The sequence below is a fragment of the Anas platyrhynchos genome, chromosome 4, assembly GCF_047663525.1.
Source record: "Anas platyrhynchos isolate ZD024472 breed Pekin duck chromosome 4, IASCAAS_PekinDuck_T2T, whole genome shotgun sequence".
Classification (NCBI taxonomy): Eukaryota; Metazoa; Chordata; class Aves; order Anseriformes; family Anatidae; genus Anas; species Anas platyrhynchos.
Window position 1 is genome coordinate 41940534 of NC_092590.1, and position 26080 is coordinate 41966613.

Here is a 26080-nt window from a genome sequence, read left to right on the forward strand (position 1 = left end):
TGGAATTCATGTATTTTTTACAGTCTTAAGAAATCTGAGTTACATACAAAATCTTTTTAAAAAGGTGTGTACACAACAGGTATTTAACTACTTGTTATTAATATTTGAACAGTATCTAATTGAAGCAGTATTATTCCATATGTAAAATTTTATTCCTTTTCAGGTGACAGCAAGCAACAACCTACAACAGTAAGTCATGTTTGAATAATACATTTACAATGCTGTTATTTAGTGTGTTCTTCAGTGCTCTCAGAATCTGAACAGTTGGCAGCTTTCTGGGAAGTCAGCTTTGTAATATGTACCAAATACTACAAAGATAGATATGTATTAAAATTTGAGATTGACAGACAGCTGGATGAATTTAAATGGAAAGTAAGTAGACTGGTGGTAGCAACTATGTGAAGTTAATAGCAGAAAAGTGAGAGTCATGGGATATCTGGGATCAGATCAAGTTCTGTCAACCAGAAGATGATATTGCTCCTTTAAGGCCATCAGGGTTCCTGGTCTGCTAAGGAAACAAGATTTAAGAAATGCTCTGTCTAGTGTTAAGGGAGCCCAAAGTAATTTGAGCTGGCAAAAAGAATTGTAAAATTGCTTCAGTTTAAGATGACACTTAGCCTTTTCTTCCTGGCTGGTTGAGGAAGAGGACAAAACACTGAGAACATGAAAATACTTTTTTTTTTTTTTTCTTTCTTTTATTCAGCATAAAAGAAAGATCACCATTGAAATCTAGCCTCCAGATAATTCATTCTATAACTTAAATACTTCTGTTTTTTACTGATTACTTTATATGTCACTTTTTAAAGTTTCTCTCACAAAGAGGTTGTGCACATTAAAAAGTTCTCCGATATCTTACTATTAATGATCATTTGCTACAAGTAAATTAAAGGACAATATTTTCTTTATAAAAAAAAAAAAAAACAAAAAAACACAAACAACTATCTAGTTTAATACCAGTAAGCACAGTGATGACAGTAGGTCTATTTCACATGGTCCCACAGTATTTCCCCACCCTTCCTTCATGTTTTGGCTTCTCTGCAGGTAGCATAATTTGACAAAAATAAAAGAGCTACTGAAAGAGTGCATCTACTACTACTCTTTTTGAGTAGGGAAGTGTCACTAAAGAAGTGACAGAACTTCCCCTAGGAAGGCACTGGAGTTACTGGGAAGTCTAGAGAGCAAAATTAAAACCAACCCGAATAGAAAGTGAATAGTGGCATTCACTTAGAATAACACAGAGATTAAAGATAACATAAGGTATGGCCTCCAAACCAAGTAAATTGCTTCACCACTTGTGAAACTATTGGATATAGGTATTGGATATCTGTAGCAAGATTTTTTGTTAAAGTTTGTAACTTACAGTAATATTAAGATCGCAGACACACAACATTTTTCTATATGTATATACATGCATATACATGTGTATATAAAACAACAAGAATAAATTATCTTGTACCTCTTTTTAAAGGAAGAGAAGAAAATAACATGGATCAAACAAACTTAAGATCATTAGTCTGATCCCTGTTGACCACAACTCTATCCTTAAAAACTTGTTTATAAAAAATGGATATCTAAGTAATGGAAGTTTGAATCAAATTCAATACAAGTTTACCAAAGTAGACTTTCAGATTAACACAATAATTGTTTTATAAAGAAGATAAATTTAAACTAAGTTCAAATAAATTACAGAATGTTCAATACAGCACTACAACAAAAAAATCATGAGTTCAGCTGTAAAAGTCAGGTTGCAGTACAAGAACTGTATACTGTGCAAAGAATAAACTAAAGAAAAATAACAGTTATTTGCAGTAGACTGGAAGAATGTTGTTCAAGTAGTCCTCTAAGGATCAGTCTGGAATAGGTATTAACTTTGTGGGAGAAAAACGGAGTTGACTCATGAAAAGAGTTGATCAAGAGAAATTATCAAGATAAAGTCAGATATACCTGCAAATAACTCATGGAAATTAGGTTAGCAGCAAAACTGCACTGATAGTCAAGGTATTTTACTCAACAATACTAAGCATTTTTAGTTTTAGACATGAATTTTTTGGAAGTGAAATAGGAAGACAGAGACTTGGGTTTCTTTATCAGGCTGATTGACTGAGCTATTAATTCAGTGGAGCTGTGGAAAAAACAAACACAGTCTTGTGAGGTGGCAGTTGATGTATTTCCATTTTATAAACTGTCATTAATGTTACCATACAAAAACTGTTGTGAATCAAAGCAGCTTAAAACAATAACATCTACCCTGTCCGTAGCACAGAGATAAAGAAAATAAACCTCTTAGAAAGCAGGGAACTTAGCTGGCTACTATGCTGTCACTTTGCAATGAGTAACAAACTCATTAAAACTAAATATAAAGCAATATATTCCTACATCTGAAGGAAATTTCTCACATCAAACTGGAAACAGAAGCTGTGCCATCATTACAAACCACCATAAGATTCAGCCAATAGAAGGCAACTTGCTAGCAGCCAAATTACACGAGCTAGCTTTGTACATCCCTCAAGTTTAGATCTTCTAACAAAGAACTTCTGTCTGAATAGTGATAGAGATAGAATTATTAGATCCTATCTAATAATTCATTATTAGCTAACACATGTGATGGCCTAGATCAAACTGCTGATTCAACTATTGGCCTTACACATCTCAACTGATTCCTTTCCACATTACTTTTCTATTGCTGTTATTATAAATGCAACATGAACTTTGCACAGTGAAGATTACATGGAGGAGTACAAACTATAAATGAGTTATCTAATTAGATTCCTTGGTCTGCAGGATTATAACATTTGTTACCTCAAAATGTTAAAAGATTAAGACCAAAAGCCAGTTAGAATACTACACTATGGTGAGTCAAAGCAGTAATAATAATCATCAGATTTAACATTTCATACCTGAGGCACAATTTTTTTAATACCTTATATTATAGAAAAATTAAAAGGACCAATGAGTACTATTTACACAACTGCTGAAGAAAAATTGACATGTACCTGCATGAGAAAGGACAGAACTTTAATGGGTCCTAGATGCAGACATTCTCTCTACCTATGAATTTTGCATGAATGTTTTGAAGCCTTTTTCTACTATAAAATCACAGCTTCCTGTTGTTCAACATCTACATCACTGAATTATATATATTATATATATATTATATATTTATATAAAATCATTTGGATTTCCATCAATTCTTATTCTGCCATATGTGCTTTTTTCAGCAAGTTCTCAGCTTTCAGATTTTTTGTCAAATGCTAACAGGCTGGAAAGCAGCTTTGCCTTAGTCACCATAACAAAACAGTGGATTCAAAGTAGGAAAACTGATCCAAGCAGCAACCATGATCTTGACTTAGACTTTTCACATTTGACTGGATCTTCCATTAGAGTCTAGCTGGAACAACCTGGTATGATGACACCCGAGGTACTGGGCAACATTTTACAGCAATCAAATGTCTGTAACAGGAACAAGAAGCGCAAGCAATTTACTAAGTCCTAACACCTGCCTTGCATGACCTCTGTATCTTACGGTGTAAAATTACAACCCATTCTTTCCACATCTCCTTCTTACCTAATTACAGCATTGAATGGGAAATTTCACAGCAGCACAGACTCAGGCAGGAGAAGGAACTGAGGGTTTAATCACCAACCTCAAGGCAAAAAAAAAGTGCATTCTACAGTATGGTTTTGGAAGCACTTATACTGATTCCACATTATAAGTGAGATCCATCAGGTCAGATTTATTTCTGGCATAAATCAGTATACTTCAAAGGAGATACACTTGGGAAGAATTTGGCCCATTTTAAACTTCAATTCAAAGCTGCAAAGTCATCCTGGAGAGATCCAGAGAATTTCTTTTTCATCACCTTTACAATATCTATTTCATGTCTATTCACTTTGGTATGTCATGATGTTAATTACCAACCTTTAAAAACAAACAAAAAATACCACCATTCTAAATGTAAATTAACAACAAGGACAAGCACATAGAGCTGTATGTTTCTGTATTTATTTTTAAAATGATGTCTGTTACAAAAGAAGTTTGGAAAATGCTGTATTGTATACAGGTTAAATCACCATCCTGGTCGTAAAAGTAGTTCTTATACAACAGTATATGCTTTTAAAATAATTGTATTATTTAACAGTTAAAATATCTGACACTTCAAATGCTTGATATGAAGATAATTTTATTAAAAATTTGAGAAAAGGAACTGCCTGAAGAGGAGAAGAATATATTTTTATCCAGTACTCTGGCATCAGCTTTCATCTTAAAAAATGAACATATGGAAAAAGAAGTAGTCTCACAGACCTTTTCAGAAAGTAATAATGATTAAGGCACAATATGTTAATAATGCCAACTGGAGAAATTTTGTTTGCTTGCTTCCTGCTCATTAGAGATTCATAGTAAACACTCCAATGTTAGAGCTACTGCAAGTGACAATGCCACATGACTGCTTCCAACAACCAAGATTTTAAGCTTCAGTTAAAAGTTAGGGCATGATCTTAATCAAGGTTGTGCCCTAGTGAATTGATACTGTAATCAGTAAGGGACTAAGATGGTGTGCAAGAAAAACAAAACTTTTTGTGCAATTCTGCTGTATGTCATAAGAAAGTAAGTTCCAAAATTTAGCTTGAAAGAAGGTAGCACTGAGGAGGAGACTTCTTAAGTTATCATTGGGGCCATCAAGAGAATGCTTTTACATTTTCCTCCTCTTTCTGGCACAGCAACAGCTACTTAATCTAGATCTACAGAAGTTTGGCTGGTCTGATGTCCAGATATTTGTCTGCACCCTCCAGAAAAGGATTTCTTTTTTATTGATGGCCAGATTTTAACCCTTTTTGATTCCCACCAAAAACAAGCAAATGCTGCAACTGCAGTTACGTCAAACTAACTTTAAGTTTACTTTTTCATAACAAGTGGAAAAAAGACACACAAAATGGAGATCATCCTCCAAAGCACATTATTAAAATCAGCATACCAAAGGGGAAAAAGTGAGAAAGGCAGACACACATCACAGCTTATTTTATTTTTTTTTTCCACATTGCTCTAAGGGAGAGAGCTTCCTGGTCACAGGTCCCCTGTGACCTCCTGGAAACGTTAATGACAAAGGTGCTAACACTCAGTGAATGCCTCATAACCCTGAATGTGACCTTTAGATTTAATTCAGCCATTTCTGTCTCTTCCACTTTCTGCCACAGTCTTGTTCAAGAGTTATGTTATCTTGGCTTATAACTTTGACCCCTGAAGGCTAGGGGCATGGAGTCAATCAATTCTTCATACCTCAGACCCACCTGAAGGACTCTATTTCATCATGCCATTGCATTCACTTTCTGAAAAATTCTCTTTGAATATTGTGAGAATATTTTAGTCTTAAAACTACTATGAAGAAACAGAGTAAATTCTCAACCCCCCCTCCTCCCCTAAAGTAGTTACACTTTTCTCTTATTTTGAGTGGATGAGGCAGGGAGAAGGACAACAAAAACCTCATGACAACAGTGTGCTGCTTTATACAAAAGCAGCAATTCTTACTATATTTCACTTCCAAACTGACAAACTAAGATTGTCTTCTATATTTGTTCTCACAGTTCACCTGAAGCCACACAGAAGAAAGGGGGCTAGTGGGGAAGGCTCATTATGGGCAGCACTTATTTCCACTCTATGTACAGTTATATGTATGAGTTAGTTTAAATATCAAAGCAGGCCATTAAATAGCTGGCCAATTAGATAATCTCCATTACAGGAAACTACTGCTATTTAATTACCTTGTTTAAAAACACCCCTAATACACATACCCTGAGGATAAAACCTCCTATAAAAGGAAAAAAAAAAAAAAAAAAAAGGCTATTTAGCCACCACAGCTGCCAACATTCACAGATATACAACAAATGTACCTCTCAGGTAAAATATGTAGAGGCTGTAAGATCTACTCTTCTTAGAGTCACAGGATTCAAAACTGCCTGAAACCTGCTTACTTGGCTACTACATTTGAGTGGAATAGAGGAAATTTTGGAAAGATTTGTAGCAGAAGAGAGGATACCTCTCACCCCTCTCCAAAACAAGACTGTAAAAATACCAGCCAGCTCTGAATAATCCATGGAGAATCAGTTACTTTGCACAGATGCAGCTTTCTCGGTTATTTCCTAATCCCCCTTCCTCGCAATTCATTCATCTGCCCTTCCATCTCATATTCATTCTTTTTATAGATATATTTTTTTTTCCTTCATAATTAGTAAAGCTGTGCAAAAGAATTTACTGACCCTTCGAATAACCTGTTAACTGTCAAGCTGAGTCTGCCATCTTGAAACATAATTTATTTCTCATTATATTTGAACTGTTATTAAATCCAAAAAAAATAAAACACCAAATGACACCATTAGTTACTCTGCAATACAAAATGAAGCTTGGTAAGTTAATTTAGAACCTGAATACTCTTGCAAGTACTCCTGGTTTTTTACATCAGCTTGAACTGGGAAAAGTTGTCTTACCATAGTAATCTATAAAATAGAATTTTGTGAAAATAGAAATGTCACGCATAAAGAAGCCTTCTCGAAATTACAAGCTACCCAGTGGAAAGAAAAACTTCTGCCCTGTGACTAAAATGCAGACTGCATGAACTAAATTTTGACCCATATTAAGCTGAAGATATTTAGAATCTGAACCACATTTCATAAAGCAAATGACTGAACCACACCAATAAGAATGTTTTCACAACATGGCTCGGTATCTATTATTTTTCAAACATAAAAGGCCAAGGTTCATAATCTTGATGTTATAAAAACACCAACCTAAAACCTGTCTCTGCCACCAAAACAACTACCATTAATTCAAATGTGGAAATTTCTTGAACTTCCCAGAATAAATTCTCCAAACTATTTTCCAACAATGTAATTTAATGATTTTAAACAAAAGATGAGATTTAAGAAACCAGGAGAAAAAGGCAACATCAGTTTATCACACTGTTTCCAAACCGTAGTTCACTGGCAAAATGTCTCCTGTAGCTATCAGCAAGATAAAACAGATACCACAATCTTTGCTCCATGTAGAATGAGGGATCTTAAAATGTGAGTTAAGACTCATGCATAACATGTAGGATTCAAAAGAAAAATAAGCTATATAGGTTAAGCATAATTTTAAGCGTCAAACAGCATCCTGACTGCCTTCAGCTGCCTTTCTAGAACATGTGTCTTGCGTCATGTAAGCTCTGCACCACTTCCTTGAATACCCTAGACCTCCAACCTGTTTAGGGGACTGAATCCCCCCCCCCCCCCCCCAAAAAAAAAAAAAACAACAACAATCTCATAACCTATCAACTGTTAGGGAAACCTCTAAGAACTGTGTATTTGCTTCATAGCTTACAGACATTAATTACACTCTAACCTGCAATAAAAAGATAATTTCACACATTTTGCAATGAATGATAACATCCCTTAAACATGAAATTTCAAAGTTAAAAAATATTAAACTGAAAACACCTTTAAAGCTCCATTTTCAGATTTGTTTTTCAGAAAATAAAATTGTCTCACAGCTTGCTTGAAGACTTGCAGTCGATCTGCTGTGTAAATCTGGTAAGTCACTAGCAAGAACTGTCAACTTGGAACTGTGGCATAGCTTGTAAGACTTGAGGGAAGAGCCCCCCTGCAGAAGACTGTGCAATACAAGCACTCTTTTTTAACTCAAGTATGTATTTTTTAATCAAACGTGGCATATGTAATTATTAGCCTAAAATATAAATATGCTCACAGCAGTTCTCCCCATAAATGTTGTTGTATTTGAGCTAAGCTTGACAGAAGTCAGAAAGGATCAAGAAGAATGATCCTAGGAATTTCATAACAGGCCCTTCAACAGAAGAATAACATCCTTTGTTGGAGGGGTGGAGCTTATACAGAAAAACATGGACTCTGAAGCAAGGCTGGGCACGAGCCACAGGCACATGCCACACAACTCACCCCTCATCTGCAGTTCAGAGTTGTGCATCACTGCTAGAAGTGCTGCACATGCACTGGGGAGGGGAGTCAAGAGGGATGGCAGAGAAGAGGCATCTGACTCGTGGTCATTGGCAAAACAAAAGCATTTTCTCCAAGGAATTAGGTTTACTGAAGTGATAGTAGATCAAGGTTCAAACCCAAAGTGAAATGTGGTTTCATTAATTATATCACTCTGTTTCTTTGGGCCAGCATAATCTGACTGACATTTTGAGATGTTGCCCTTCTGCATCCAGCAGATCAGGGGATAAATGGTGAGCTGGGACCTGCAGAGTACAGATGCAAACAACTATTTGGTCAGGGCAAGACACAATCTCTGTGGTACAGTTAACAAGACTTCACTGGAGCATCTGTCAGAGAGATCAAGAGTTCGGAAAAGCAATTCATCTCTGCTGAGCTGTCTGTGTGAGTGCTTTCACCGACGTTGCTCCAAACAGCAGGGCTCACCTTCCTGCTGATAACAGGACCTCTAGCACTTCCAGGAGCTGCTGCTCACAGCCAGAAACATCTAGCAGGTAACTCCCCAGACATACATTCTGCCTTTTGTTTGTTCCCAGCTATCTCCCCAGCACAAAATTTCATATACTCCAGAAAAATTTAAACTCCATTCTATTTTAAGAGATGCTTATGACCACTCCTCAACTATGTCTATACTACAGAGAGAGAAGGGGGAAGGGGAGGGGGGGGGAGGGGAGGAAGAAGGGGATATTTCTGCCTCTTTCCCCCTCTCCACATACCTTACAGCAACAGAAATATGCAGTGTTATGCTATGAAGGTGAGAGCTCTTGTTTTTGTGCCTAGTGACTGCTGTTTTCCCCTCACAGCATATGGTCTTGTTTAGTTTCTTTCTCTCCTAGCAGTGAACTAATAAACAAGAGGTAGGCCTCTGTCTTTCCACCTAGGGAAAAAGAGAAACGTACTTCTAACAAAAGGTAGACACTTGTCTTGGTGCCAAGAAAAAGTGTTCATGCCCCATTAAACAGAAGGTAGATTCCTGTCTCTCTGGTTCTTTTGTTTGTTGCCTCAGATTGTTAAACAGAGCAAGGGCACTCCTGCTTCCAAGCACCTGCATTTAATTGCAGCTTATTGCATTCCCCACAGGGAGGCAGGAACAGCTGCGAGGGAACACTGTACTGATGCAAGAGCAGAAAATACTCCTCTTTTTTTCCTGAGCAGGAAATATGCTCTTTCTTCTACAAAAAGCACACTACTCTAGAGAGAAATCATTAGAAAAACAACAAGTGCTGCTTGGTTTTCCTCTGTTTTCTTTCATTTATCTTTACTCAAACAAGTTAATAAAACACTATTATAAAAATATTATGATCAATGCTTTAGAAAGCTTCTATTTAAAACAACTTTAAAGAAAAATAATATTGTCTGAGCAAGCTACTTGTTCATTAATTGAAAGATTTTCCACAAAGCTTTGGCATGTCATCAGAATTGAAATTTAAATGAATATAATTCAATAAAAATCAATGTGTAAACTGAGGTTAGGAATATTTTCTAAAGAAGAATAAAAAAAATAAGGATTTGTCCCTGTCCTGCACAGTGTTTAATAATTTAATTATGGAAGGCTGTGTAATGGAACACTCTGAGAAAGCATATACGTTTCTCCCTCCATGACAGCTACATTCAGGCCCTGTTTCTCTCCAGTGTTTGTTCCGTTTAAATGTATTCTGGATAGAATGTTTTAATAGCTCCCTCCATGCACAGGTTATTTTTTTCTTGTATTTATGCTGGATTTTTCCTTGGTCCTTTTTAGAAACTACCTAGTACAATGAAGGATGCTAAAGCACCTAAATAATCATGCCAACTCCAAAACCCACAGGTTGGCCAACAGTTCCCACTTTGCATGAATGAGATCTCCATCAGTTAACAGAACAATGAGAAAAATCTTACTATTTCAAGGACCAATCTGAGAGTTCCTCCAACTTGAGAGAAGAGGAAAACTGGAAATCCTGTGCTCTGCTTTGATGAAAATCAATGCAATGTAAGGCACAGCGATGCAAGGAACTACACATACTCATCTCATGATGAAAAGCCAGCAGGAGAGCTCTTCCTTGAACATTAAGTTTGCAGGGCTCCCATGTCTAACTAGGTCACCTCTACCAAAATCAAATGGAAACGATAATCCTAGCTTTTGGGAGCCCTAGGGTCTCACAGCATGGTCACAACAGCTCTTTTATATTGCAAATGTTTTCCAGGTCCAAAGATTTAAAATAAAAAATTGCTTTCTGTATATCTTCTTTCACATCCATAGGGAGCACAACAAAATGAAGAGAGCAATGCTATGACCATGTCTAGATCTAATACAGTAGAAGGGAAATAAAAATTTGTTTGTGTACTACTCTTCTGCTTTATTGAATTAAGAAGTGGTAATCTCCCCCTCCTCCTCCCACCCCCCAGCCCATACTAAAGAAATGGAACATTTAGCCTCTCACCTGTTCCCCCAGAATAAAAAGAATAAAAGTTGAAATGTTTTCTTATGCTCTTTGAAGTGCATTGGATTTAAGCAGACCATAATGCGCTGAGGTTTGGTTAGTTGCATCCACTGCATGCTCCCTGTTATCTGTCAACTTATTTATTATAGACAACACTAAAATCATTAAAAAATAACCCATTTGACAGTCTTAGGGGTTGAAGCCTTTCACCTAATAGGCACAAGTAGAAACAGCATTCTTTCCCTACCTTATTTATTTGCATCAGCCTTAACTTGGAGATACCTCTTCCTGATTCTATGGCAACTTAGCTTTAGTAATCCTCTGAGAGTTCTTCCTCAGTCCAACAACATGGAATTGTCAGATGGGGAGAGTGGAGCTTCTACTTAAGTAGATTACACTACTGCATGTGCAGGTTAAACAGAGGAGAATACAAACACTCTGTACTTAGCACTCCAGTCACAAATGCTATGAATTTAGATGTCTCAGGAAATCCATTTCTAACTTCTTCCCCACCATCTAATCTCAAGCATCAGCTCAAAGAGCTAACATGGGTTTGAATATTACTTTGTGTCCCCTTCTTTGGATCCGTCCAAGATCAGAAACAATAGGATGGCCCCAACCATAAGAGAACAACAGTACATCTTTCATCTTCCTGTGAACATCAGCGGAACCACTTCAGTTCGAAAATAACTATTTCCTTGTCTCTGCAGAGGCATGGTGGTGCACCTGCTCAGCTCTCCTGTCTAACCTTGCCAGGTGCCTGTGCATCCCAGGTCAGTTTGCTCTGCTCTCTGCCTCCTCATTCTCCTTCACTCCTATGGGAGGACTTGAACACCCTTAAAGGGGTTTCTCCAGAGATTAGAAGTACAAGCGTGATGGTCCAGATCATTTCCTGAAGTAGAAAAAAACCTTCTGCAGGACTGAAATGACTAGAGCCTTATAAGTTTATTCCTTTCCTCACAAGAGCTTCCTAAGGATTTAGTTGAGAGACATTTAATAGTATTTCAGATTCTCTAGTAAGAAGTGAACACAGATACTAGATAATAGCGACCAGCACTTGAGGAAACTTTGAAAGCCTTGTCAAGGCTTTCAGCAAGAAAACAAGGGTTGAAGAGTGTTGGTTAGTACTAACCAATGTTCTGCTAGTACTACCAAGTTGGAATGTAATTTGGGTATTTTCTTCATTGCTGCATTTGTCTTTGTTCTGACTCGGGTTACTTCATTTTATACCTGACAAAGCTTTGGTTTTTCAGTCACATACATTGATGACAGGTCTCACACCATGACAGACAGAGTTATTCTCGGTTGCTAAACAGAGACTTACTTCACATTTGTTTCCTGTATAAGCATCCAAGAGTACTTTCTTTCTTACTGAAAAGCTGTGCTCTATGTATAAAAGGGCAAGAGCATGTACATCGCTTGTTAACCTCAGAAACAGCTAACACTATATATTCACACCTGTTCTTATTCTTTATTAAAGATGTTGAAGCTGATTTCAACTTGTTTATAGCAGCCTTGACCTAGGTAATAACCCTCTAAATTCATTGTAGAAAATTACAAATTGCTGGAATTTTGAAGTGGGTCATGCACACACAAATTGTTTTGGAGAAGATTTACCAATAGTAAAATAAAATACAACATTCTAATGAGAACCTTGTTTGCTACTAGGTCAAATTCTACCTTTAGCACTGTACTACAATAAATCAAATATATTTTTCATTCCATTCATCTGGCACCAAATACCGTCTTCCTTTGCTCCATAAGCTAAAGAGGATTCATGCAAGTCATTCAAATATAAGTCCTCTAGCACAGACTAGATTAAGTCTCCACTAAAAGAAAATTAATACCTTGAAAAAAATGATTCAATAATTGTTCTAAATGGATATGTAACAAACCATTTTTCTCACTGGGTTTATACAGTTATATAATGTGATTATCTGAACATTTAATTAGCAATATGGTGCCATCATTTACTCTGTTACTATATCTCATCATCACCCTCAAAAGCAAGTATTAAAAGAAAGCATACAATAGAACTAACAGGATTTCAGACAAAGATTTTATCTTAATTATCGTAAGCAAGAGCAAGAATCCTTTCTACCTCCAAACTAAAATATTATCAGAGTGCTGAAGGGCACACGAGCTGAAGTAAAACTATCATATAAATAGCTTATTGTGTAATTACCTCCATAATAAGAATTGGATGAGAGTTCTACCAATCCCATTCATCACATTTGTACTCATAGCTGGAAGGTGACACTTTGCATCTCTTCTGCTTACTTTCTATTTGTCACATTATTTTTCATATTGACAAGCCATGTCTTGTCAGATTCTATGAATATTATCTACTGGTTACACACATTGACAATTTTAAACAATTATTCATAAATCATGCTTTCTGCTGTTAGTCAGCTCATCTCTTTTGTTCCCAACTTTCCTAGTATCCATAGCTCAGGTGTCTAAACTCGAGTCAATCTGAGGCTAAGAGAATGGACATTTATTTGGCAGTCAGGCAAGAACAGGATCTCTGCTAATGCATGTTGGGGGCAGCAGCTCTATAACCATGATTTTTTTTTTTTTAGTTAGAATTCAATGAATTTGTGTACATGCACACATTATTAAAACATTTAGAATTCAAGATCTAATTGCCTGTACACCAAATGGAAATTATATTATTCTCTGTAATAGGATATCTAGGTTACTGTGTTTATATGCCCACCAGTACAGAAGCTGATGTAATTCAATCTTTCAGATTCAAAGTAACCATGATTAATTTACCTTTGCATATTATTTTTATATAGTCAAACGAGATATACTAATTATAGAAAAAAACAACTGCTGAACAATCAGTGACAGGTATAGACTAGAAACAGTCCTTGTAATCACAGATTTATTTCTGAATTGCAGTAAAAGTCTTTGTAAGATCCACGACACTGTAGCAAATGGTTTCCATAAGCAATTTCCAGGTTCTGTACCTTCTCCAAAATACCACTGGGGGATTTCTTTTTCTTTTTTTTTTTTTTTTAAAAAAAAAAAAAAAAAGAATGAGTTGAAACAGGAAACAACTAAGATAAATCCATAATCCATATAAAACTATGGAAATCTAAAGTATTTCCAGGACATGCAAAAAGTGAATGGCAAGTCAGGAAAACAGTGATAGATTTCTCAGTCACTGTGGAGGACAAACAAAAAGCAGGATGTGCATGAACACATCCTCTCCTCCCACCTCCATCACATTTGCACACCTACTAAAACATGCTAGTAAAAATTGTTTCACATTATTAGTCTATATATGCATGACATAGGGATTTTTTTTTATTTTTATTTTTTTAAGATTTTCCAATTTTCCTGTATTTTAAGTGTTTTCTAAAGTTAGTCACATTTGACTGCAAGTACATATTCATGAGAAATGCATGAATTGGAACTACTAAAATATGTGTATTGCTGCATCTTCACAGGTTTTTTCCAAAAAAAAAAAAAAAAAAAAAAAGGAAAACAAACACTCTGCGTATAGTAAATAATGTACCTGAGTGAAACCTCAAGTACAAAGAGCAAGCATATGTATACCTTCCAGGATTGTGCCAGAATATCTTGCAAGCAACAAGAATTTTGGTTTATGCAGAGAAATAGAAGTATCTGTGGTGCTGTGATAAAGAAGTTGAATAAATTTAGATATAGGCCTCTGCACTGCCTCTGAATCCTAAGCACTTTTAATTTGTTATTCCAGCTTCTCTCTACAAACCTGACAACCACAGTAAGTCTTGACCAAGCATGAGTGATAATCCTACATTTTCAGACCATTCTAGGGTCTAACATGAAAAAATGTAAAATATAATTAGCAACCGAAAGTAAAGAGATCTGTAACATGTTGTTTGCCAGCTAAGGACCGTGAACTATTTTGTTTCTCATCCTTCCCTTCTCTTTCATCCTCCCACCACCCTTCACCTTGTGCATTTATTTTCTTGGATAACATTAGTCTAGCCCTGGAAGATACACCGCCATGTACCAGCGCGATTTAACTTCTCTTCTAGGGACTATCTGGGACTCCAGGTATTCAGATAAGCTTCCTCATATGGAGCCGCCCACTCAGAAATACTGCTTCACTTCTTGATGCCTGCAATACCAGCACTCCAGCTGACACATGGAAACATACAGAAGTACGCTACTCATTGGATACCTACCATCACACCATCAATACCCAAAGCCTTTTCAGGATAAGAAATTTACCTAAATGTTAAGTTAGGTAAGTTAGCATACAACATCTAGTGTACCTAGCAGAGATGCTTGGCAGCATTAACTCTTGCTTCAATTAATAGAAACGACTAGACCTCCTGAATGTGAAATAAAATGAACAAGTTTCAGTGAGAAGTATCACGTTTGCCTTGCACTCCTGAAAAAAAAAAAAATCAACAGAAAACCTAGCCATTAAAAAATAGTGTAGCCCATAAACAAAAGCAACTCTTCAATCTGGCTCCACAGCCAAATGCTGGGGAGCACAAAGGAACTTAAAGAATCCACAACATTTAACAGACACTGTTACCCGTCATACTAAAGCAGGTTCTTTTAGAGAATCAGGGAACTCAATACAAAAGCAGGCTTAACCTTGCTTACCTTTTATATATCATCAGGAAGACACAGATAACTTTAAAGAAGTTTCACTTTTCTTCCCTTTCCCACCCCATCATTATTTTATAGAAGGCATACTTTATTACGCAGACAGCGATCTGTATTATTTGCAGATATTATATTTATTATATATATTACTAACATTACGCCAAGTTACACACTGATAGGCAGCAAACCTGTGAGACTAAAGCCAACCTTTACTCTTCCCTCTTAATCTTAACCCAATTTGCACAACCCATTCAGATTAGCCTTTGTTTACACATCCACACATTACTGAGTGCATGTTCATGAACTTCCTTATTTCACAAGCTCAAAAATCTTAATAAAAAAATCTTAAAATAAACAAACAGTAAGCTATTATTTACATGCTGAAGTTTCAGGCAGATTTTTGAGTGGGTATATAACTACACTTGCAAGCTCACACCTGTGAAAGACACCTGAAAGTCCTCAGAGCACTCCAAATGTGGGGTTACCTTCCTAAATAAAACAATCAAAAAAAGCCTTAACAGTACAGATCCAGTGACCAGTAAATTCACAGAACTGTCTTTCCTTAGAGATTAGTGCTTTCACTGATATTTCACAGACACTTTAACAATAATCCCTTTATACAAGCGTGCAGATTCATTTTTTACAGATAAAGTATCTTCCAAGAGTCTCATCTTGAGGTTGTCTTTCAGAAGCCAAAGGTCAGTATCTCAGATTTCTTCACTAAAAGCTAGCCCAGCAGCTGACAGTGATTAGCAATGATCCAGCTTTTAACCAGCTGCTAAAAGAGGCATATTTTAGCCAAAATAATAGTTACCACATCACATGCTTTAAACATCTTCATTGGCATTTTTATTTTGTTTGATTTTGGCTGCAATGTTTCTGCCTTCTCTTTCGTTTTATTTCCTACTCTTCCATCAGTTGGCCCTTTTATCTCCATCTAACTAATGAAGATTTCTTCCATACATCATTTCAAAAGCTTCAGCTATGACAGCTGTAGATGATTATTTCAATCACCTTTTATTTGTATCTGTTCTGGCTTAACTTTGTTGTTGGTTTAGGTCCATCATGCAAGGATACAGGACTAAACTAGTCAGGAGTTTATTGCAGAAAACAGGCCTCCTCTTTTTAAAATTACTTTCATCAGCTTAGAAGAATTAATGGATTAATACTGGGCTCAGATAAAATGAATTTTCAAGTAGGACTGATATCATTAAGCTGTATTTCTGCTAAATTAGCTTCCTAACAAAGTCAGGCTATCCATAATGTTTGGTTTTACTATATCAGAACTACATTTAGAGCAGCATTTGAGTTGCTCATATTTATTGCGTACCACTCTCCCTAAATGTCAGCCCATACTGACTCTATGTTTATCAGTTTAAAGATATCGGCTGTAACAGCAGGGTCAGTTTTCACAAGTCTGCTTGAAAAATCTAGCTCTTAAATATGCAAATATGAGCAAATTTAAGGAATATTTAGGAACTAAGTTGTGCTATTTCTGATATGTAGTAACTACATCACTTTTAATGTACAGGAAGAAGGGATGCCAAAAATACGTATCTCATACAAGCACAGAATCACACAGAATCACAGAATTTCTAGGTTGGAAGAGTCCTCAAGATCATCGAGTCCAACCTCTGACCTAACACTAACAGTCCCCACTAAACCATATCCCTAAGCTCTACATCTAAATGTCTTTTGAAGACTTCAGGGATGGTGACGCCACCACTTCCCTGGGCAGCCCGTTCCAATGTCTAACAACCCTTTCGGTAAAGAAGTTCTTCCTAAGATCCAACCTAAAACTCCCCTACATTTTTTTTGATATTACAGCAAAATAAAAATGCCTATTTATATTTAAAAACAGAACTAACCCATAAATACTCTCCACATACATTTAATTAAGACATCAAATACATGCTGACTACTCACAGGAGTATTTGGTTGGTTATTCAATAAATTTATTCTTTTCTTTACCAACTGGATTTAATTATGTGAAGAAAAAAAAAAAACCAACAAAAAAAACTGAAAATACACTTTATCATATGACTTATTCTCACATTCTGCATGTTTTGAGCATAACAACAGAATACCTATTTATTTCACACAGTTCCTTTGTGCTTTATGGCTTCCCTCGCTTTTTATATTTTAGTATATCAAATCTTAGTGATTGGTTATTTTGTTCCAAGTCCCACTGGACCTGTTATCTGTAATTAAATATAAGCCTCTGTGATATTAGTAGCGCTCTGATGGATTGTTGCTTACCTACTAGGCAGCACTTAGAGAAATGGAGGTCCTTGAAAGCAAACAGCATCAGAGCATAAATCAGCTTGAATGAAGACAGGAGTGAATATAGATTTTGTAGTAAGAACGCTCAGGAGATTGTTCTTCGAAGCCCACAGATTGGAGATTACATCCGTATTGATTTATCGTCAGACATTTATTGATCATTGGCTAAATGACTGTACAGATAAACATATGTATCTTTCCACTTCTGCCACTAGACCTAACCTTACTGACTATGCAAAACTAAATGCATAATCCTCTCAAACCTAAAAACTTGATTAAACACCGCATGAATGTTTGTGCAACACCAGTTATCTGAAAGAAAACACACAAACCCACTTGCTAGTCCCATAAGAATAAAGAGAAGCCCATTTAGTAATATTCCAATTTATTTTCAACCTTTTCAGTAAAATTCTCTGTCTACCCCTGCAATTCTGAAGTCCCTTTGCCATATTGCCTGGTATGTCAGACACACATGGAAAAACATGGATTCACAGTTAATTATGATTTTCAAATTATAGGCATTGTTAAGAAGAATGGATATCCTAAGAGACAGGCTGCTTGTCTAATGAGTAGGAGATGTCAACAAATTCCTAAAATAATTTCCAGTTAGTCTTATCCGTTCACACTCGTTTATCTGTTCACACATGCATTTAGTATGACTAAAAAATAAATAAAAGATCCATTTTAGGGAGCTGGGATATGTAAATCCAGTGTTTCGAAGTTGGAACTGTCCAAGCCAGTGAAGCTTACCTTCAGCACAGCCTGCCATTTACAAAATATTGTTTTGATGAAATCTCTGTGAAGATACATTCAGCTCTTAGACTCACTCAAGAACAAACAATATACCAACAAAATTAATAACAATAACTGAAACACAAGCTTGAATAAGCCAAAATGAAGCAGAGAAGAAATACGGAAGAGAATGAACCAGTTAAATACAAAGATGCAATCACCAAACTAGCAATCTAATTTTAATGAACATAACAGTTTTGCTGTGGACATCTATAAAGGATTCACACACTAATAACCATCTGAATTCAACCTTCACTAATCAACACTCTTTCACATCCAGAATAGAAAACAGTACATAAATTCTCTGCACACCATCAATTACATAAGGCCCAGATAAAGATTTCCTATTAGCCTCCTTCTCCCCAACAGCAAAACACATGGTGAGGAGAGACCAGAAGCCTCTGCAACTTTCAGGCGCCCTCCCACCCCAAAACCTTCCAAAGCTAGTTGGTAGGTGTGCTTGAACTTAATCACTCCCAATATAAAAAGCAGAACAAACCCACTAAAAACATTTTCTACCTTGTTCACAAGATCTTTCTTCCAAGGAGTTTTTCTTTATGACATCCTGTGATATTTTTTCCCAGATAACTGGGGAAGTCCTTCAAAACCTGTTATTGAAAGAAAATCCCCTACACTTCTCCAAGCCATCTGGCCTCCTGATCTTTCTCTCTCCAGCTGCTGCAGCTTGTAATTAGTCCCAGCTGAATGGTGAGTTAATCTCCTTCAGCAGAACCACATGAGGCAGATACATTTCATTACAAGGCATAGACCAATATTTACCAATTAAAAGCAAAATTTTACTATATTCCTTTCTTTGTCACACATATGAAGAACATTGTCTCAGAAGTTGAAAATCGAAAAGAATATATATTACTTTTTATGATATAGCAGAAGAAAACACCTGTTTACTGTTAATTCAAAAATTGAATGAGCATACACTAAAGCTTTTCCACTGGAAAAAATAAATCATTAGCTGCGAAGATAAAATAAAGACTTATTTGTAAATAGAAAATACTGTTTTTGTAGAAAATGATGCCAGAAGGCAAATGTTAGAATTTATTACTGTAAAGAAAGCTTTAAATTAGAAAGCGTTAAGAGAAATTGTGCTGAGGTAGAACTATGAAAATATACCTAGTAATATTTAAGGTTAACTTAACATATAATATGTCACTAGAATGAAAACACCTAGATTAACTATATTATCAGGAACACTTTGAGAGAACTGCAGAAAATGAAATACTGAAAAATATGATTGCTTTGGAACAGAAAAGCCCATTGCTTATATTTTGTTTTATGGAAAAGAAAAAAAAAAAACACACAAAAAAACTAATGAGACTGTATAAAACTATATTTTCATTTCATGGTTATAGCTCCAATGAAATGTCTAAACCAAAACAAATTTTGTTCATTATTGTTCATTATTTATGTTGTTATGAGAACCTAACAACAAAGTTGGTTTATAAGCATTAATGAAAATTACTCTCCCTGCATCCGTATACCCATACTATTAGAAGTGTGGACAATTCATAATGAATAATGAGATTTTTTTTCATATTTACTTCACCACCACCTATAGGCTATAGCATACAGCAATTTAACTGAAAAATGCAGAAAGAAAAAAAAAAAAAAGAGAGAGAGAGAGAGACAGTCTTGAAAGAAGGAATAGAAATGTAGGTGTCAGTCATTCCCCAACACTTACTGGGCTATGCTCATCCACATTCCAATCCTTTCGCTTTGTAGCACTCTTTGATTTCCATTGTTCATCAGAGCACAATTTCAACATAACAGAGGCAGAAAGTACCTCTACTAGATCCATTTCAGAAAAAAACTTGCTAATGAATGCCTCCAGGTATTTCCAAGGAAATCTCCGGGTTGCAGCAGGGAGAAAATACCTATGCTTGGGGGGTCAGAAACAGCTGCCCCTCTCTCACCCTTGGCATGCTCCTTGGAGGGGTCACCTTCAGCCATTAACATGGAAATCTGGTCTGCCTCCTTGATTCTAAGCAGTGATTATTATTATTATTATTATTTATGTCACATAGAGATTTGGGATATCTGGAGCTGAATTTCACATTAATTACATCAGGATAACCATGAACACAGTGATTTAGAGCAGAGGTTTATGGACCCTTGGGTGCACCCACCAGGAAGCCAGAAGGAGCTGATTTCTTGAGATTCTCAGGCCAGGAATACCCACACTCTGCAGAAGAAAGAGTGAAACACATCAAATGCCTTGAAAAGCAATGCCCTGCCTTCACCTAGGATAGATGAGACTTGTTTGTCTTGGTAGCTGGTACAGAGCCTTCCCTCTCTGAGATCTTCAAACATCACCATTGCTGAGATGTATCTGAATTAATACCTCTAGATTGATGCTGTGCGTTCTCAGTACTCACTCGGGTCGATACAGCAGAGCATTATTTCAGTTATGTCTGCATACTCCACAGTTTTACTGAGACTCACATAACCATAACTATATTAAAAACAACAAACAAACAGCATTCAATTTTAAATATTGAGTGCTGCAAAGAATACCATAACACTGTGTATGGCATACAGGAGTGTTTGATAAAAATACTACTGATTGGCAGCCATGTGTCCCTCGTTCTGTTCCTGATTTTGCAGCTGACCTGCAGTGTAAGACAAAATGAATCATTTTTATCATGTTGTAAGATTTAACTAATAGATAACCAAAATTTGCTTTTCCTTTTAAAATACTTAGAGGTGGCTGGAGGAACAGCAACATACACATGGTGCGAGCAAAAAGCTTAAAAGCCAAACTGGGCATGAAAGGCAGCAGTCTGATGAATGCCTTCCTGAATAAGATCTTCATATAATTTTTTTCAACCCTCTAAATAACTATAATAAACACAATGTAATTCTTCTACAGAACATTATATTTGATGATACCATTTGGTACTGTAATTTCTGTGAAAATCTGAATAGAATCATGTCAATTTTGGCTTTGACAAAATGAGGCTAATAACTACCAATCAATCAATTCTGCTCAGATTTAAAAAAAAAAAGAAAAAAAAAAGTACAATAAACATACATTACAAATTGGTACAAATATTATCAAGTGGATCTATTTACTTCGAAAAATTTTTATTGTGAAGACCAGCTATAACTACAAATGTATTTTGTACAGGGGAAAATGTTTATATCTATACACTAATTTTCTCTTTTGCAGTCAAGTTTATATCCTATATGTTACCATGTGGCTAAGTAGTTTTCTCTGTGTTAATTTCTTAGTCTTCCTTCTTATTTGAATGATAACAGCTGGGAACACTAGTATATTATAAACTGCCAATCTCTTTGGAAGCTGCAGTCACAACCATTAAGTAAACATCAGTTATTAAAATTAAGTCTTCAGCATGCTGAGAAGCCTCTGTTTTACTTTCGATTACAAGCAAATGTGTTAAAAATGAGGATGGTGTGCTTCTTTGCTGCTTACTCCTCCTGCTAATTGTAAAATGCACTGTTTATGACAATCAGCACAGTTTGTTATTACAAAGAAATACATCCAGAGGAAAGACAGTTTTTATATAAAGTATCTTCTTTATGCTACTAACATTTTATATTATTTTCTTTGCAATAATGTTTTATATAAATGTGTGGCTTTTAATGATGAAATGGTATGGAATTGGCATGGGGAGACAGAAAGACATCTAGACACCTTTGGTGAGGGAAACACCATGCTAATTTTTCAAACTATATCCAAGACTTTTATAAAGTTCAGTATTAAAGAAATGCACAGAGCAGGGATAGGAGCTGGATGCAGCTGAAATGCGGTAGAGAAGACATAAGGAAGAAAGCCAAATTTAGGTGGACAAGCTGCAGAAGTACATAGCTAAATTAGGTGGAGGAAAACGAGGGGATAAATAACTTTCCCTCATATTTTTGACACCAAACTTGGAGGAGTTGTGGACTCTGTTGAGGGTGGAAAGGCCTTGCAGAGGGATCTGGATAGGTTGGAGAGCTGGGCGATCACCAACCGCATGAAGTTCAATAAGAGCAAGTGCCGGGTCCTGCACCTGGGACGGGGAAACCCCGGCTGCATGTACAGACTGGGCGATGAGACGCTGGAGAGTGGCTTAGAAGAGAGGGATCTGGGGGTCGTGGTAGACAGCAAGCTGAATATGAGCCAGCAGTGTGCCCTGGCAGCCAGGAGGGCCAACCGTGTCCTGGGGTGCATCAAGCATGGCATCGCTAGTAGGTCGAGGGAGGTGATTGTCCCGCTCTACTCTGCGCTGGTGCGGCCCCACCTCGAGTACTGTGTGCAGTTCTGGGCACCACAGTATAAAAAGGACATGAAACTGTTGGAGAGTGTCCAGAGGAGGGCTACGAAGATGGTGAAAGGCCTGGAGGGGAAGACGTACGAGGAATGGCTGAGGGCACTGGGCCTGTTCAGCCTGGAGAAGAGGAGGCTGAGGGGAGACCTCATCGCAGTCTACAACTTCCTTGTTAAGGGGGTGTCGAGAGGCAGGGGACCTTTTCTCCATTAACACCAGTGACAGGACCCGTGGGAACGGGGTTAAGCTGAGGCAGGGGAAGTTTAGGCTTGACATCAGGAGGGGGTTCTTCACAGAGAGAGTGGTTGCACACTGGAACAGGCTCCCCAGGGAAGTGGTCACTGCACCGAGCCTGTCTGAATTTAAGAAGAGATTGGACTGTGCACTTAGTCACATGGTCTGAACTTTTGGGTAGACCTGTGCGGTGTCAAGAGTTGGACTTGATGATCCTTAAGGGTCCCTTCCAACTCAGGATATTCTATGATTCTATGATATCCTGGGATTAGATGAGAGTCTGGCCAAAATTAAAGAAAAAAATGTTAATAATCTAGCCAAGGGCTATTAACTGAAATAACTGTAAGTCCCACTTGTTCAACAAAGCAATTAATCTCTGAATAACTAAAATCTACAAGCAAGTTATTGGAAAGAACAAAGTTTTGTCTTTTACTTTCTCACATGACAGGAGATCAGTTCCTTATTTCATTCCTATACATGAAGAAGGCTGGGCCAAAGATCGTATGTAAAGTGTAGAAAACAATATTGAAGGTAGTTTTCCTCTTGCTTCTGTATAGTATAAAATATATCTCTGAAGGGTAATAGTTGTTGTTAAAGTTGACAAATTCATGTCCTAATTAAACAACAACCCATGTGATGTGATGCAGAACTGCCAAGCCTTCTTTGCCTAGTATTTGTGCTTCAAAGCATTGCACAAAGTAACTGAAAAATAGATAGCTGCATTGCAGTTTTGAGTTAACACAATTTGTTTTACCCATTTTCTTTTCCTTCTATATATTTTCCTCTTTTTTGTTTTCTCATACACACACACAAACTGCTTCAGATGCCTCATATATGCCTTCTGCCAGCTGAAAGTCCTGTTGTGCCTCAAGAAAACCTTGTTGATCAATACCAATTCCATGTAACTTACTGTGTATTCTTTGATCCTTCTCAACTAGTTATTAAAAAAACATGTCCTTGTGTTAGTCATCTACACACAGAATTTGGGGTTTGAATTCTGCAGTAGTGATATGGGCACAGATAGTGTGGAAAGGAAAACATAATTCCATCTGGACAAATAACACTGATTGACAGAGTTATTTTAAAAACACTTATCACTTACGTTTGCATGTGTAAAATAAGATAACAGATCTTTTCATATTTCTTTTAACTGAGAAACACTCTCCAAGCCCGAAGAGACTGTTTCAATAAGTAATTCTAGACTGATGCATTTGCACTGCGATTATTCAAAATAATTTATAGTTTTGTCAGCTATGCATTACAGGGTGTATATATAAACTAGAACCAGATGATGGACTATCAGCAAAGGTGTAAATATTGTATTTACCTAGAGAGTTTTCATGAGGTCTGTTTGCTACCACATTCAGACTGGAAGCAGAAGACATTAGGGATGAACTAGAAGCTTTGTTCAGATTTTACTGAGTGAATGAGAATCTGGCCCTGCAAGTGGTCCACAGCAAGTGAGTGAAGCACTGCTAACACCAGCCACAGCTCTGCCCAGCTCACCAAAAGCTGCCAATCACAAAGTCCAAAAGAGAGAGAGTACATCATTTCCACTTCATTTCAACATTTTTCCTTACTTTCTTTAATAGGTCTTGTTTCAAGTATGAAATTATTCCCAGGTGGGCAAGTGAATTTTAATTTTCCAGCTAACAGCACATCCACATCAAAAAAGAGAATAGCAGGTCCTGTTGTCACAAACTCCAAGTAAAATGCTGGACATTTATTTGAATAATAATGAAATTTCAGCTCGTTACCAACTAAATCTCAGTCATCTAAAGCATACATTTATAGAAACTTAGTATCTGTTAGTGGCATCACAGAATAGCTTTGAGCAACCTTGGAGTTAGGTGCTGCTAGAAATTAAAATAATAATAATAATAATAATAATAATAATAATAATAATAATAATAATAATAATAATAAACAACTCTTTATTTTAAAGAGCTTTTACTCAAAACAGAATAAGAAAAACACCCCAAAAATATATTTATGTCTATACATTATAAATCTGTGGAACTGGAAAGCCTTCTAAAAATGAACATTTAAAGGACAGAGATTTGAAGATAACCAGAATAATTTTGTCACACTGAAGAACTAAGCATAGAATATATCTGATATATGTTGATTCATCAGATATTCTATGAATTACTTATAAAAGAAGCCTTCACATTGCCTCTATGGTATTTTCTACCATACAAGCTCTGTCTGACATCCTTTTTGGAAATGCTTCTAATTTATATGAAAGGAAGTATATGAAATCATTGTGCATATTGCTGTTTATTTTTAATTTTCTATGGGTTATAAAATGCACACTGAGAACCAAACGCAAATCGTTTCCTCTTCAGTGTTGCTGAACAAGATATCAGATTCTTAATGAGGAAAAAAACGGAGCATCAGTTTGTTATGCATCTTATTCATGAGTACATCCAGAAAAGATGAATAGATGGCTGACTGTAATAAGGAATAGCAAATGATACACAGCACAGTAGACATTTTCATTATACATCACTTCTCTTCAGTTACCAAAACTATAGATTAGCAATGATGCTGGGAAAAGGAGCACACCTGACATTTTGGTGCTCGATTCAACTCATACAAATGAGCTAATTTTCAATAGATTGTTGCAAGCTTAACAGGACTTCCTGAACATCTTATATTTCCAAATTAGAGATGCAAAGAGCGAAAGTATAGGTTCCTCTCCTTTGCATTTTGTTGACCAAAAAAAAACCCAAAACTGTCAGTGAAAGATATGTCTCATTCAAATGAGTGAAATATGATGAATGATAAAAGAAAAAGACAATAAAAATAAATAACACATTCAGTGTAAATGACTCTTGCTCATGTTTCTACTCTTTTTTTTTTTTTCCTCTAACTATCCTAACAAAGGCCCTAGCATAGCACAGGACTCTCAGCAAAATACAAAGTACAGGGAAGTGTTTTGTGGTTATTCATTTCTTTTTTAACCTATGTAGAAGTAAAACATGCTTAAATATCCTGATGGATCACATCTCATGTTTCCTAACATGGAAAGATATTTTTATCTCACAATTTGATAACAAACTATGATATGTTTACAAAGCATCGTGACCATGCCAAGACTAACTCCTTGTTTAACCTTGTAAAGTCATATTCACCTTTGATTCTTAGCTACAATGATTGGTTTGACATAGGAAGGAGTGTATTCCTGAACATTAAAACATAAAAATATAAATTGCATGGGCTAAATATGAAAAATGATTCCTTAACCTCTACACCATCCTACCTGCCAAATATTTTTTTTTTTCCTCCTGGCCTCACACCAGATATGATCATTGTCAAATGCACAATATGAAGCCCAGGGCTATGCAATATTTTATTTGCCTACCTTGGTACTTTTGGTTCTCACCAGAAGTACAATTACCAGAAATTTGTTTGGTTTATCTAGAGCAAGAGAAAGAGGAAAAAAAA